This window comes from Phascolarctos cinereus, unplaced genomic scaffold (genome assembly GCF_003287225.1).
Source record: "Phascolarctos cinereus isolate Bilbo 61053 unplaced genomic scaffold, phaCin_HiC Scaffold_4;HRSCAF=312, whole genome shotgun sequence".
In the NCBI taxonomy this organism is placed as follows: domain Eukaryota; kingdom Metazoa; phylum Chordata; class Mammalia; order Diprotodontia; family Phascolarctidae; genus Phascolarctos; species Phascolarctos cinereus.
Window position 1 is genome coordinate 17,359,005 of NW_027555847.1, and position 17,249 is coordinate 17,376,253.

Sequence of the window (17,249 nt, forward strand, 5' to 3'; positions counted from 1 at the left end):
AGGGCCAGATGGATTTACATGCGAATTCTATCAAACATTTAAAGAACAATTAATTCCAATACTATATAGACTATTTGGGAAAATAGGTGAAGAAGGAGTCTTACCAAATTCTTTTTATGATACAAATATGTATACCTAAACCAGGAAGAGTCAAAATAGAGAAAGAAAATTATAGACCAATTTCTCTAATGAATATAGATGCAAAACTTTTAAACAAAATACTAGCAAATAGATTACAGCAACTTATCACAAGAATAACACACTATGACCAGGTAGGATTTATACCAGGAATGCAGGGTTGGTTCAATATTAGGAAAACTATCAGTAAGATCACATCAACACCAAAACCAACAGAAACCACATGATCATCTCAATAGATGCAGAAAAAGCTTTTGATAAAATACAACACCCATTCCTATTAAAAACACTAGAAAGCATAGGTATAAATGGAGTCTTCCTTAAAATAATAAATAGCATCTATCTAAAACCTTCAGCAAGCATTATATGTAATGGGGACAGCTAGAAGCATTTCCAATAAGATGGGGTGAAACAAGGATGTCCATTATCACCACTGTTATTCAATATTGTACTGGAAATTAGCTTTAGCAATAAGAGAAAAAAAGAAATTGAAGGCATTAGAATAGGCAAAGAAGAAACAAAGCTATCACTCTTTGCAGATGACATGATGATATACTTAGAGAATCCTAGAGAATCAAGAAAAAACTACTTGAAATAATAAACAACTTTAGCAAAGTTGCAGGCTATAAAATAAACCCACATCATCAGCATTTCTATATATTACCAACAAAGCCCAACAGCAAGAGATAGAAAGAGAAATCCATTTAAACTTACTGTAGACATTAAAAATATTTAGGAGTCTACCTCCTGAAACAAACCCAGGAACTCTATGAACACAATTACAAAACACTTTTCACACAAATAAAATCAGATCTAAATAATTGGAAAAACATCAGTTGCTCATGGGTAGGGAGCTAATATAATAAAAATGACAATCCTACCTAAGCTAATTTACTTATTCAGTGCCATACCAATCAAACTACCAAAAAATATTTTATAGAGTTAGAAAAAATAATAACAAGATTCATTTGGAAAAACAAAAGGTCCAGAATATCAAAGGAACTAATGAAAAGAAATGCAGGGAAGGTGGCCTAGCAATTCCAGATCTTAAATTGTATTATAAAGCAGCAATCATCAAAACTGCTTGGTACTGGCTAAGAAATAGAGGTGGATCAGTGGAATAGGTTAAATATGCAAGACACAGTAGTCAATGACTATAGTAATCTATTATTTGATAAACCCAAAGACCCCAGCTTCTGGGATAAGAACTTACTCTTCAAAAAACCTGCTGGGAAAACTGGAAAGGAGTATGGCAGAAACTAGGCGTAGACCCAAATCTCACACCATATACCAAAATAAAGTCAAAATGAGTTCATGACTTAGATATAAAGGCTGATACATAAGTAAACTGGGAGAACAAGGAATAGTTTACCTATCAGATCTATGGAGAACAGAAGAATTCATGACCAAACAGGAGATAGAGAACATTAAAAAGCAAAATGGGTAACTTTGATTACATTAAATAGAAAAGTTTTTGCACAAAAAAAGCCAATTTAACCAAGATTAGAAAAAAGGTAGAAAATTGGGAAAGAATTTTTACAACCAGTCTCTCTGATAAGGGCCTCATTTCTAAAATATATGGAGAATTAAGTCACATTTATAAGAATACAAGTCATTCCTCAATTGAATGGTCAAAGGATATGAACACAGTTCTCAGATGAAGAAATTAAAGCCAGTCATATGAAAAAATGCTCTAAATCATTACTGATTAGAGAAATGCAAATCAAAACAATTCTGAGGTACCACATCACACCTATCAGATTGGCCAACATGACAAAACAGGAAAATGATACATGTTGGAGAAGATGTGAGAAAAATTGGAACACTAATGCATTGTTGGTGGAGCTGTGAAATGACCAATCATTTTGAAGAGTAATTTGGAACTATGCCTAAAGGGCTATAAAAATATGCACACCCTTTGACCCAGCAATAGCACTTCTAGGGCCATATCTCATAGAGATAATACAAATGAGAAAAGGACCTACATGTACAAAAATATTGATAGCAGCTCTTTTTGTGGTGGCAAAGAATTGGAAATTGAAGGGATGCTCATCAATTAGGGAATGGCTGAGCAAGTTGTGGTATATGAATGTAGTGGAATATTATTGTGCTATAAGAAATTACTTTAGAAAAACCTGGAAAGACGTGTGTGGTCTGATGCTGAGTGCACTGAGCAGAACAAGGAGAATGTTGTACATAGTAACAGCCACCTTGTTCGATGAGTAATATTGATAGACTTAACCCTTCTCAGCAATACAAAGATCTAAGACATCTCCAAAGGCCTCATGATGGAAAATGCTATCCACATCCAAAGCAAAAGCTATGGAATTTGAATGCAGATCAAAGCATAGTATTTGCTATTTTTTTCCTTCTGTTGTGTTTTGTTTCCTTTTTCTGGTTTTTCCTCCTATAGTTCTAATTTTTACTATGACATCACTAATGTGAAAATATGTTTAATAAGAATATACATGTATAGCCTATATCTGATTGCTTGCCATCTTGGGGAGGGAGGTGGGGAGGGAGGGGTAGAAAAATTTTAATCTCAAAAGCTTATGGAAATGATTGCTGATAATTCAAAATAAATTAAAATTTTTTAAAAACTGCTAGGTCTTGTGAAATCCTGATTGGTTTTTGAGCAGTATTTTTTTTTTCTTGTTGCTTGCAATATTTTGTCTTTAATCTGGAAATTTTGAAACTTGGCTATGACATTCCTGTAAATTTTCTTCCAAAATATCTTTCAGGTGGTGATTGGTGGATTTTTTTTCTATTTGTATTTTACTTTCTTGTTCTAGAACTTCGAGGCAATTTTCCTTAAGAATTTCTTGTTCACATTGTATCTGTATTCTTTTTTTGGATCACAACTTTCACATACTCTGACAATTCTCGTATTGTCTCTCCTTGATCTGTTCTCCAGATCAACTATTTTTCTAACAAGATGTTTCAGATTGTCTTCTAGTTGTGTTAGATCTTGGTGTCTTACAACATCATTTGATTCCACTTGCCCAAATCTAGTTTTCGTGAGGTTATTTTCTTCCTTAAAATTTTGTGTCTCTTTTTCTAATTGGCTAACTTTCTTTTCATACTTTTTTTGGATTGCTTTTATTTTCTTTTCTATTTTTCCCCTCATTCTCTTTGATTTTTAAATTCTTTTTAAAATTCTTCCAAGATTTCTTTTTGTGCTTGTGACCATTTCACATTACACTTTAGGGTAGGAGTAGCTTCTTTCTAACCCCACTATCTTCCTCTGGATATGAACCTTGATCTCCTTTTACACCAAAATAGCTATCAATGGTCCAGTTCTTTTTCCTTTGCTTACTTATTTTTACTTTTCATTTGTCGTATTTTATTTTTAACAGCCTAATACTATTATCACATTTTAATCCCAAATTGTAAGTAATGTTGTCTTAGGCTTCAGACCCTTCTTACTGTTATTTTCTGGATTTTGTCCTGAGGCTCAACCTCAGGGACTCCTCTCTTCCTCCCTTAAACCCCAGCCATGCTGGTCTGAAAATGTTCTTGCTCCCTCAGGTACCACGCTCACCAGACTTTTGCTCTCTCCTCCTCACCCACAGCCACAGCCAGGGATCATATCTACTCAGCACTGCTAGGCCTGGCTTCCAGAAATAGCAGGGCACTCTTCAATCTTCCCTTACCCAAAGTCTGCTGTTCTTTGGATAAAAGTTTGTGAGATAAAAGTTCATGAGGTGAAAGCTCCTGAGGTTGTGAATGATGTTAAAATTGAGGTGAAATTTCTTTTTTATGTTTTTATTATTATTATTTTAGTGAGGCAATTGCCCATGCTCACACAGCTAGGAAGTATTATGTGCCTGAGGCTGGATTTGAACTCAGGATCTTGACTCCTGGGCTGGTGCTCTATCCATTATACCACCTAGCTGCCCCCAGTGGTGCAATTCTTGAGGCCTAGTTTGCTTCCTGCAGGGCCTTCTGTTTGTTGATTTGGTGGAATCAACCAAGAGGTGGTTTACACTTCATTTAGGCCAAACCTCATCCCCTGGAGTCTTCTCTGAAGTCCTCTCAACTGGTCTGAGGAGGACAACTGGTGATTGATCTCCTGACCTTTACAGGTATCTCATTTGTGACCATTTAATGAAATATACTCCCTCCTCAACTCTACCTCTTCAAATATCTACCTTCCTTTGAGGCCCAGCTCAAGTGCTACTTCTTACCTGAATCTCCCAAGTTGATAAGTACCTTCCCCTATGCTTTGCTAACAGTTGTCTTGCACTTATCTTGTATATATTTTTTGCCCTTGTTCATGTGCCCCCTTTTCAATAGAATATCAGCTCATCGAAGACTGACACTGTTTCTTTTTTGTCTTCATCTCCCCAACCACTGGCACAGAGTAGGAGCTTCCACCAATCAACAAACATTTATGAAGTGTCTATTATGTTCCAGGAACTGTCCTAGTTGCTGGTGATACAAAAACAAAAGCAAAAGGGCGGTTGCTTCAAGAAGCTCGAATTATACCAAGGAGGCAACATGCAGATATATAGGTAACTACTAAATATATACATATATATATACATATTTATATATATATATATATATATATATATATATATATATGTTTATATATATATATATATATACACACACACACACACACATACACATATACATACACATATTTACATATGTATCAAAGAAATACAGACAATATAGTAAATAATCTGGGGTAGGGGTAGGGGAGAGACAGTAGTAGATAGTGGGGGGGGTGCTCGGGAAAGTTTTATGCAAAAGGCAGCACTTGAGCTAAGTCTTTAAGGAAATTCCAAGGGACATGAAGGGATTTCAAGAGGCAGAGGTGAGGGGAGTGGGGATTATCAAAGGAATGGGATACAACAAAGCACAAAGAGAAGAGATGGGTTGCAAGGTACAAAGAAGGCTAAGAAGGCCAGGTTGGTGAGCCCGCAGAGTACATGGTGGACAATCATAAGACTAGGAAGGTAGGTTGGGGGCCAAGTTGTGAAGAATTTTAAATGACAATTAGAGGAGTTTATGACTGATTTGAGATAATAGTGTGACACTTGAGTTTATTGATCAGGGGAATAACATGGCCATTTCTGAACTTAATAAATGCTTGTTGAATGAATGAGCAAAGACTTATCAACCAATCCAATGACTAGAAAAAATCCCAAATAGGTCACTTAGTATTGTTGGGTATAAAATTTAATTGAGTGACTTGAATTTTTCATTGTTCAAACAGTTATGGTGATCTCCTACAGTAATAGCTTTCATGAGACACTTATTTCCATGGTTTATAATCAAATATCTTTATAATTATGGAATGCTGGCTCTGCAAGGAAGCTTATGGACCATCTAGTCTTGTATTTTCCCCAACAATTCATGAGAGGACTATCACTAGTCCACCTCAAATTGTTATTGATTTGTAGTACCCATGGTTGCAAAAAGAGACTCCTTTTCCTCCTTTCTCTGTCTGTTCCTCCCCCCTATTCCTTCACTGTTTTACCCAGCTGTTGGTTCTCTTGACCTACTGGACTGAGATGTAGGAGGTCAGAGAAGTCTTTTGTAGAGGATTGCAGTATTTGACTGTTTAGCCACTATATAGTGTGGGTTTAGAAACACTGATGTGGCCAAAGTGTCTTCCTGTGGTCAGAAAGCTCACTGGTACCAGGCATAGCACAGGGGCTGAAACCCAGTTTCCTTCTCCTCATGTCTGAATGCCTCCCAACAAACCTACCTCTCTTTCCTAGCCATTCTTTTTTTAAAAATAATTTCTACTTTTGTTCCTTCCTGTAGGAAGGTTGAATGAGTGATATTGCTTTGCATAAAAGGTGACTCATGTGCTGATAATTTGGTGACAGAATTTACATCTGAATAGGATTTCAATTGCTCCTTCCAGAAGCATATCCGTCAAACAGCTCTAAAAAACTATTGGTAAAGAATCAAGATCAATTCTCCTATGAAAACCAAATGGGAGAAATGGACCACTTAGGTCTCAGATGACAGCTGAAAGCTAATGTGTATACATACATCAGGCGGACCAAGATGACAATAAATGAAGGTTGTGAGAGGGCTGAAACACTAATGCACTGTTGGCAGAGCTGTGGACTGACATAACCATTCTGGAAAAAAAAAACAAATTGGAACTACACCCCACAAGTCACTAAACTGGGCATTACTAGCAATGCCACTAGCTGGTATGTTATCCCAAAAGATAAAAGATCATGTGAAAGGAATCACGTATATACATATACAAATATGTACGTATGTATGTACCCCACACACACACACACATACACACAATTTTTTGTTGTAGTAAAAAACTGTAAAAAAAAGTAGGTAACCATTAGTAAAGGAATAGCTGAACAAATTATGTTATATGAATGTAATGGAATATCAGTGCACCATAAAGATGATGAAAGGAACATATTTAAGAGATGTGGGGAAATGTGAATCAATGCTGAGTGAAGTGACTAGAACCGGGAGAACAATTTACATGACGACTGCAACAACATAAAATAAAACCACTGTGAACTGTTAGAACTCTGATCAATTCAGTGGCCAACCATGACACTGAAGGATTAATGATGAAGCCTGCCTCCCACATCTTGCCTAAGAAGTGGTGCTCCATATCCGCATCAGATCTCCAAATTTTGGATGTCCCCAAGGCTCCATCCTGGGCCCCTTCCCTTTTTTCTCTCATGGTAACCTCAACAGCTCCCACGGGTGTAAGTATAATCTCTGTGCTGATAAATCTCAAATCCTTATCACCAGCCCAAGTCTCCCTCCTCAGCTTCATTCAGTCTCACATGGCCAACTGCCTATTGGACATTTCCAACTCTATGTCCCGGAGACATCTCAAACTAAATGTGTCTGAAAGTGAACTCATTATCCACTACTGTCCCCCAGCCCTCCCTGCTTCTGCACTTGCCTATTTCCCAGAATTGTTGGGAGGGGTCTCAGTAGCCATCTAGTCCACTGCATGCACAAAGAAATCCCCACAAGACCACATCCACCAAGTGGTCATCAAGCCACTTTAAGGAGTGGGGGATTCACAACCTCTCTGGGCAGCCCACTACACTTTGGAGTAAAAAAATGGTAAAAAGGTATGGGTGATGTCTTTCCACGTGGATTCTTTGTGCTCGACCTGTGGTAGAGTCCTCTGGGCTCATATTGGTCTGATCAGCCACAACTGGACACACTGTATCTTGACCTCAACATAATGATGTCATTGCAGTCCTCTTTGAGAGGGAAAGACAAGTAACACTTTGGGGTAACTGCTTGTTAGGAGGTTCTTTGCAATGTTGACCCATTTCCCCTAGTTTTTCTTCTAAGATCAAACCATCCTTGTCAGCAAATAATATTAAGGACATTGTAACCTTTGTAGTGACACAAGTTCACAAGCTGTGAATTTCTTAATTTCCCATCTCACCCCACGCAGCCTCTCGGTCGATGTTTTGTTTCTACCACCACAATGCTTTACATTTGCCCCCTTCTGCACTCACAAAACCACCACCCTGTCTTAGGCATGTATGGAATATCATTATGAAGACTTCTCAGTGTAATTAAGATTTGGGACAAGCCTATTCTGGATCTGGCATTGGGTCCAGGAGGTGACATAGGGTTCAGTATAGATTTCTGTAAGATCATTATTTTTCTTGGTGCCAGACATTAGTCGTGGAAATTTGTCTAATTGTTAAGGCCCTGACCTGGCCTTTGACCTTACACAGATGTGTTTTCTTTTTTGGCTCCCATTCATCTACCAGTCTCAGGAAACCCTAGGTTCTTCGAGCCCCCTTGTCTCCCTTTTTAACAGGATTTGATTTAGATGTCTCCCTGTTCCCAACATTGTCTGTTCAATCCCTAAAACCTTCCAAAACAGTTGTAAATTAATTTCCTACTGCACATGTCTTTTAATTGCTTCTTTGACATTTTCTCAACAAACTAAGAAATATAGAGATGTATACTATGTCCTTTGTCCTATGTTAGAGTCTGGCCTGTGAGATTGTGAGCCGAGTTAATGGACAGCTGTGAGGGAGGGGGAGCTGAGTCTTCAGGGTTATATAAGCTGATTTCTACCTCTGTGGGCCGTCTCCCATCATCAGAGCTTACTGATGGACTGGTGGAGGACACCGAAATCTCGAGATTTGAAATCATAATCATTATAGCTATAATAAACTAACTTTCTGTTTCTCCTTGTACACCTCTGTGTTTTGTCTTATTTTTAATGCGAGTGGCATCCCACACAGGCACTCCAATTTATAACTTTATTATTGAAATAGTCCCATATTACCTCCAAGATCAGATATAAAGTTTTGTTTGGCATTTAAAGACCTTTGCAACCAGACTACAATCTACTTTGCAACTTTATTGAACAGTGTTCCTCTCCATGCACACCATAGTCCAGCCAAACTGGATTTCTTAAAGTTCTTCATACTTAGCACTCACTCCATCTCCCTCCTCCATATCTTTGTTCTGGATCTCCCCCATGCCTGGAATGTACTCCTTCATTACCTCTGACTCAGAACTCCTAGCTTCCTTCACAACTCATTTCAATTGTGTTTTTCTAAATGAAACTTTTCTTGATTCCCTCAACTCCCTGCCTTCCTCCGAAATCACCTCACAACCATTTTGTTTATATATACTTACATATATATTGTCTCCTTTCACTAAATTGTGAGTTCCTTGAAAGCAAGGACTGTGCGCCTTTTTATTTGTATCCCCAGTACCACTGACTAGCATGCAGTAGGTTTTTAATAAATGCTTATTGACTTATTGATAGACATATGGAAAGAAATTGACATACATAGCCCATGGATTGTTTTGCTTGAATATACTTAGTTGTTCAAATGGAGAGCTTCTAAGGGGGGGGGAGTTGGTGGGTATAGATATCGATGTAAAAGAAAAAGAGAGATTAAAACAAAGAACAGAATACCAAAGAAATGCTATATATGTGTATACATGTGTATATGTGTGTGTATTTATATGCATATATGCATTTGTACATATACATATATACCTATGAGTGAGAGAGTAGAGAGGAGTTTCAAAGGGGAATATGGCTAACCAGGACACATTTTTTTAAAGCTACAATTTTAAATTAAATAAATACTTTTTAAAAAAAAAACTGTATGTAACCGAAGTTTTCAGTTTCATATAGCCCTCTTTTCTGTTCTTTTTATATTAAAATATTTGTACTTGTTGGTGTTTATTGAGTTCAGAATAAAAAACAAATTTAGAAAACAACAGATACACCCACACTCTTGTGTCCCTGACAGTTTCCACCAGCTATGACTCTGGACAGGTCAAAGGTCGGACAATATCAATGGATGAAACATAATTCCTCAGCAGCAGCAGAGACCACATTCTCTTTCATCACTCCTGAACAATGGAGATAGCTCAATCCAACTCCTTCAGTATGCTGCCTCTACATTCTGGAGCCAACTCCACTAAAATGACATACTCCCAGAAGTGAACCGCAGCCATATCAACTTTCTCACAGTGAATGAAGTTAGAAGAGCTGGTAGTCTAAATGGACTTAGACATTATTGGTTGAGAATTTCTAACAAAATGAAAAACAATGCAAGATGTGAGGGCATTGACGTAGAGAAGTTGATTCTTCAAACGGGTACCTGGGACTTTTCTGGGGGATATAAAGACACGTCCAGAGATTGAAGAAAATAGAAGATTTAGAGGCAGGAAGCATCAGCAGAAATAGCCTACTACCTGGGGGAAAACAAACAGCCAAGAATACTTCTGACAGGTAAGGACAGAGAAGAAAAATAGGTAGGGAATGTTTGCAGGCCAGAAGCAAGGATCTCCTATGAAGAACCAACAGGATTGTAGCTTTGTGTGCCAAGAGGAATATGACAGAGATGAAGGCCAGGCCCCTGGCAACCTGGCTCTTTTAGTGCAGAGGCTCTAGAAACGGACAGGGGAGTGTCTGCACACTTTCTCCCAGCCCCACGCTATCTTATACACAACACCCAAGAAAAAAATTCAAATCCCCCCAGGAGAAGAACCTTTGTAAGTGTTTGAGCTTCTTGAGGGAAGTTGAACAAAAGAGCCCTTGCTCTCAAGGAGCTCACAGTCTAATAGAGGAGACAAGTTGCAACCAACCATGTCCAAGTAAGACAGTAAGGCTAATTTGGAGCCAATCTCAGAGGCAAAGTGCTAAGAATAAAGAGGGCTGGGAAAGACTTCGTGCAGAAGCTGGGACTTTAGCTGGGACTTGAAGGAAGTCAAGGAAGCCCACATATGGGCATAAGGAAGATGGCTTCTTTTTGGGGAACAGCCAGGGAAAATACTTCAAATGGGGAGATAAAGTATCCTGTGGAAAGATTAGCAAGGGAGCCAGAGTCTCTGGATCACAGTGTGCTTGGAAAGGTAGAGGGGGTTGAGTCAAGACTGGAAAAGAAAGGATTAGGTTGTGAAGGGCTTTAAAAGTTAAAGGGAAGATTTTCTATTTGGTCCAGGAGCCAATAGAGTAGACTCAATTAAGGAGGTAACAGTATTTGAGGAAGGCCCGTACTTGAGGAAGATCAGTTTGACAGCGTAGTGGAGTATGAAGTGGTGTGGGGAGACACGTGTGGCAGAGAGGTCAGCCAGCAGCCAATTGTGATGGTGCAGACAAGGAGCGATGAGGGCCTGCACCAGGGGGCCTACATGCGATGTGCTACAAAGGTACAGTTGATAGGCCTTGACAATGGATTGGATGTGGAGTGTATAAGAGAATGAGGAGCTGAGGAGGACCCGTAGGTTTTGAGCCTGGGTGACTAGGAGAATGGGGCTACCCTTGATAGTAACAGGTTAAGTTAGGAAGAGGAGAAAGTTGGAAGGCAAGGTGAGAAGTTCAGGTTTACACATGTTCAGCATAAGAAGTTCTAAGTTAGCCACATTCATTTTTGAGGAGTGGCGCTAATGATTGGGTCTGGGGTGAAATTCTTCCATTCTTCTCCTTCCTGGCCACATGCTAACTCACCCCAGACTAGTCTTAGTACATCTATCAAGTTGACAAATTGCCATTAAATGACTATTGAAACTTACTAGCTGGCTGATGCTCCCGTAATGCACCAGATGGCAGCATCGGAATGGGAGTGCTCTCTACTCTACGTTGTATGGTTCCCTGCTACAGCAAATCAAAATACATTTACTGCCTGCAAAGCACTGCTCATTGTTCTGGGATCGTACACACGTGCATGTCCTCTGCTCTGTCCCTTCTCTAGGGAGGGGAAAACGTAACTATACTTTCCTGCTCCAATCCAAAGAAGCCCTAGACTAAAGCTAACCACAGGGTTCTGATTAGAGGCAAGAATGGTGGAATTGTCCACTGAGGTGTCTCCAAGGAAGCATTACAGATACTGTTATATAGTAAAGTATTCAAGCTTTTCAAGTTAAAAGTTTTTCAAGTCTCAGAGTTGTAGCTTACATCACACAAGGATGGGGTAAGAACCAGCAGCCTCAAGGGTTGGGGCTCACATTTGGGCCAAGCAGAAAAAAGGGATCAATTTCAGGAAGAAGGCTAATTGGTGCTCCCTATCATGGGACATGGTGATTCAGGAAATGGGGCTAGCCTTTGGGTTTCCTTGGTCACAGAAGCCTGGAACTGCCACCAGGTCCCAGGATGGCTGCATAGCTCAGCAGAATCTGGCTATACTTTACTGTTCTCTGACCTTAATGAGATGGCAAACAGAGTACTACCCAAGCAGGCACACACCCCATGTCCTGTAGCCAAGACTCCTGGACACCAAGATAAATACTTTTATTAAATCACTGATAACTTTAATTCTTGGATCACATTCTTCTTCTAAATGTACTACTCTACACATCCCTTACCAAGCAAACCTTCTCTTGTAACAAAGACTTAAAAAGCAGAAAACAGTTGCACAAAGTCAACTGGCACATCAACTGAGTGTGATGACATATGTAGCTTTCTGCACCCATAGTCCCCCACTTTTCCAAAGAAGAAAGGAAGTATACATTCTCATCTTCTCTCCATAGTACAGTTTCTTTGCTAGTATAATTACATCATATTCACTTTCATGTTGTTCTTCCTGTTTATTTGCTTGGAATCATTGAGTACATTGTTTTCATGGTTCTATGTACTTCACTTTGCATGTATTCATGTACGTCTTCCCATTTTCTCTAAATTCTAATATGCATAATTTCTCATAGCACAATGATATTGCATTAGATGCATGTCTCGTAGTTTATTTAGCCATCCCCCAACCAATGAGCACTCTTTGTATTTTCATGTCTTTGCTATCACAGAAAGTGTGTCTCCAATATGTTGGTGTATAGGGAGTCTTTCAGCACTGGAAGTTCAAAGTAATGAGTGTGTACATCAGCCATGTGTTTTTTGTTGAGGTTTTTTTTTTATTAATTACTTCATTTATTTTTAGTTTTCAACATTCACTTCCACAAGATTTTGAGTCCCAAATTTTCTCCTCATCTCAACCCTTCCCCACCCCAAGACAGCGTGCATTCTGATTACCCCTTTCCCCAATCTGCCCTTCCTTCTATCTCTGGCCCCTTCTCTCATCCCCTTCCCCTTCTATTTTCATGTAGGACAGGATAGATTTCTATACCCCATTGCCTGTATGTCTAATTCCCCAGTTGCATGTAAAAACAAATTTTAACAACCGTTTTTAAAACTTTGGGTTCCAAATTCCCTCCTTCCCTCTTTCCCCACCCACCCTCGTTGAGAAGAAATTCGATATAGGTTATACATGTGTAGTCATACAAAACACTTCCATAATAGTCATGTTGTGAAAAAGTAACTATATTTCCCTTCATCTTATCCCACCCCCCATTTATTCTATTCTTTCCTTTGACCCTGTCCCTCCTCAAAACTGTTTACTTCTGATTGCCTCCCCTAATCTGCCTTCCTTTCTATCATCCCCCTTCTTTTATCCCCTTCCCCCCTATTTTCCTGAAGAGTAAAATAGATTTTCACACCTAATTAAGTGTGTATGTTATTCCCCCTTAAGCCAAATCTGATGAGTAAGATTCACTCACTCCCTCTCACCTTTCCCCACTTCCCCTCCACTGTAAAAGCTTTTTCTTGTCTGTTTTATGTGAGATAATTTACCCCATTCTACTTCTCCCTTTCTCCTTCTCCCAGTATAATCCTTTCGCCCCTTAATTTTATTTTTTACATAGCTTCCCTTCATATTCAATTCACCCTATACCCCGCCCCGTGTGTGTGTGTGTGTGTGTGTGTGTGTGTGTGTGTGTGTGTGTGTGTGTAACTTCCAACTACCCTAATACTAAGGAAGGTCTCATGAATTACAAATATCATCTTTCCATGTAGAAATGTACACAGTTCAACTTTAAGAAATCCCTTATGATTTCTCTTTCCTGTTTACCTTTTCATGCTTCTCTTGAGTGTTGTTTTTGAAAGTCAAATTTTCTATTCAGCTCTGGTCTTTTCATCAAGAATGCTTGAAAGTCCTCCATTTTTTCCCCTGAAAAATTATACTCAGTTTTCCTGGGTAGGTGATTCTTGCCTGTAATCCTATCTCCTTTGGCTTCCAGAATATTATATTCCAAGCCCTCCACTCCCTTAAGGTAGAAGCCATTAAATCTTATGTTATCCTGATTTTGTTTCCACAATACTTGAACTGTTTCTTTCTGGCTGTTTGCAATATTTTCTCCTTGACCTAGGAACTCTGGAATTTGGCTACAATATTTCTAGGAGTTTTCTTCTGGGTATCTCTTTCAGGAGGTGATTGGTGGATTTTTTCAATTTCTATTTTGCTCTATGGTTCTAGAATATCAGTGCAGTTTTCTTTGATAATTTCTTGAAAGAGGATGTCTTGGTGGATTTTTTCAATTTCTATTTTGCTCTATGGTTCTAGAATATCAGTGCAGTTTTCTTTGATAATTTCTTGAAAGAGGATGTCTAGACTCTTTTTTTGATCATGGGTTTCAGGTAGTCCAATAATTTTTAAATTATCTCTCCTGGATCTATTTTCTAAGTCAGTTCTTTTTCCAACAAGCTATTTCACATTGTCTTCTATTTTTTCATTCTTTTGGATTTGTTTTACAGTGTCTTTATTTATTTATTTATTTATTTTTCCATATTCTTTTGAGTTGAAAATATTTCTCCCTTTTCCTCCCCCCCACTCTCCCCAAGATGGCACACAATCTGATACAGGCTTTACATTTACATACCCATTAAACATATTTTCCCATTAGTGAAGTTGTAAGTAAAAATTAACACCAATACGAGGAACTGTCAGAGAGATGCAACAAAACTCAACAGAAAGTAAAAATAAGTGATACCGATTCAACTTCCATAGTTCTTTCTTTGGATGTGGACAGCATTTTCCATCCCAATGCCTCTGGAGATGTCTTAGATCCTCATAATGCTGAGACAGGTTCAGTTTAACATTCTTAGTCATTGCATAACATGGCTGCTATTGTATACAAAGTCCTCTTGGTTCTGCTCACTACACTCAGCATCAGACCATATAAGTCTTCCCAGGTTTTTCTGAAGTCAGCCTGTTCATCATTTCTTATAGAACAATAGTATTCCATTACATTCATATACCACAACTTGCTCAGCCATTCCCCAATTGATGGGCATCCTCTCAATTTCCAATTCTTGGCCACCACAAAAAGAGCTGCCATGAATATTTTTGTACATGTGGGTCCTTTTCCCATTTGTTTGATCTCTTTCGGATATAGCCCTAGAAGTGCTATTGCTGGATCAAAGGGTATGAAAATTTTTGTAGCCCTTTGGGCATAGTTCCAAATTGTTCTCCAAAATGGTTGGATCATTTCATAACTCCACCAACAATGTATTAGCATTCCAATTTTCCAACATCTTCTCCAACATTTATCATTTTCCTGTTTTGTCATGTTGGCCAATCTGACAAGTGTGATGTGGTACCTCAGAGTTGTTTTAATTTGCATTTCTCTAATCAATAATGATTTAGAACATTTTTTCATATGACTATAGATGGCTTTAATTTCTTCATCCGAGAACTGCCTGTTCATATCCTTTGACCATTTATCAATTGGGGAATGGCTTGTGTTCTTATAAATTTGTCTTAATTCTCTATATATTTTAGAAATGAGGCCTTTATAGAGAGACTGGTTGTAAAATCTTTCCCAATTTTCTACCTTCCTTCTAATCTTAGTTGCATTGGCTTTGTTTGTGCAAAAACTTTTCAATTTAATGTAATCAAAATGATCCATTTTGCTTTCATATGTTCTCTTGTCTCCTGTTTGGTCATGAATTCTTCTGTTCTCCATAGATCTGATAGGTAAACTATTCCTTGTTCTCCCAGTTTACTTATGGTATCAGCCTTTATATCTAAGTCCTGAACCCATTTTGATTTTATTTTGGTATATGGTGTGAGATTTTAATCTATGCCTAGTTTCTGCCACACTCTTTTGCAGTTTTCCCAGTGGTTTTTTTCAAAGAGTGGGTTCTTATCCCAGAAGCTGGGGTCTTTGGGTTTATCAAATAATAGATTACTATAGTCATTGACTACCGTGTCTTGCATATTTAACCTATTCCACTGATCCACCTCCCTATTTCTTAGCCAGTACCAAGCTGTTTTGATGATTGCTGCTTTATAATACAATTTAAGATCTGGAATGGCTAGGCCACCTTCCCCTGCTTTTCTTTTCATTAGTTCCTTTGATATTCTGGACCTTTTGTTTTTTCCAAATGAATATTGTTATTATTTTTTCTAACTCTATAAAATATTTTTTGGTAGTTTGATTGGTATGGCACTGCATAAGTAAATTAGCTTAGGTAGGATTGTCATTTTTATTATATTAGCTCAGCCTACCCATGAGGAACTGATGTTTTTCCAGTTATTTAGATCTGATTTTATTTGTGTGAAAAGTGTTTTGTAATTGTGTTCATAGAGTTCCTGGGTTTGTTTCAGGAGGTAGACTCCTAAATATTTTATAATGTCTACAGTAAGTTTAAATGGGATTTCTCTTTCTATCTCTATGTTGGGCTTTGTTGGTAATATATAGAAATGCAGATGATTTATGTGGCTTTATTTTATAGCCTGCAACTTTGCTAAAGTTATTTATTATTTCAAGTAGTTTTTTACTTGATTTTCTAGGATTCTCTAAGTATATATCATCATGTCATCTGCAAAGAGTGATAGCTTGGTTTCTTCTTTGCCTATTCTAATGCCTTCAATTCTTTTCTTCTCTTATTGCTAAAGCTACATTTCAGTACAATATTGAATAACAGTGGTGATAAGAGACATCTTGTTTCACCCCTGATCTTATTGGAATGCTTCTAGCCTGTCCCATTACATCTAATGCTTGCTGAAGGTTTTAGATATATGCTATTTATTATTTTGAGGAAGACTCCATTTATACCTATGCTTTCTAGTGTTTTTAATAGGAATGGGTGTTGTATTTTATCAAAAGCTTTTTCTGCATCTATTGAGATGATCATGTGGTTTCTGTTGGTTTTGGTGTTGATATGCTCAATGATGCTGATAGTTTTCCTAATATTGAACCAACCCTGCATTCCTGGTATAAATCCTACCTGGTCATAGTGTATTATTCTTGTGATAAGTTGCTGCAATCTACTTGCTAGTATTTTGTTTAAAATTTTTGCATCTATATTCATTAGAGAAATTGGTCTATAATTTTCTTTCTCTATTTTGACTCTTCCTGGTTTAGGTATCAACACCATATTTGTATCATAAAAAGAATTTGGTAAGACTCCTTCTTCACCTATTTTCCCAAATAGTCTATATAGTATTGGAATTAATTGTTCTTTAAATGTTTGATATAATTCACATTTAAATCCATCTGGCCTTCGAGATTTTTTCCTAGGGAGTTCATCAATGGCTTGTTCAATTTCTTTTTCTGAGATGGGGTTATTTAAGTATTTTACTTCCTCTTTGGTTAATCTGGGCAATTTATATTTTTGTAAATATGTATCCATTTCACTAAGATTGTCAAATTTGTTGGCATATAGTTGGGCAAAATAATTCCTAATTATTGTTTTAATTTCCTCTTCCTTGGTGGTTGCTTCTCACTTTTCATTTTTGATATTGGTAATTTGGTTTCATTCTTTCTTTTTTAAAATTAAATTAACCAAAGGGCTTTCTATTTTATTGTTTTTTCATAAAACCAGC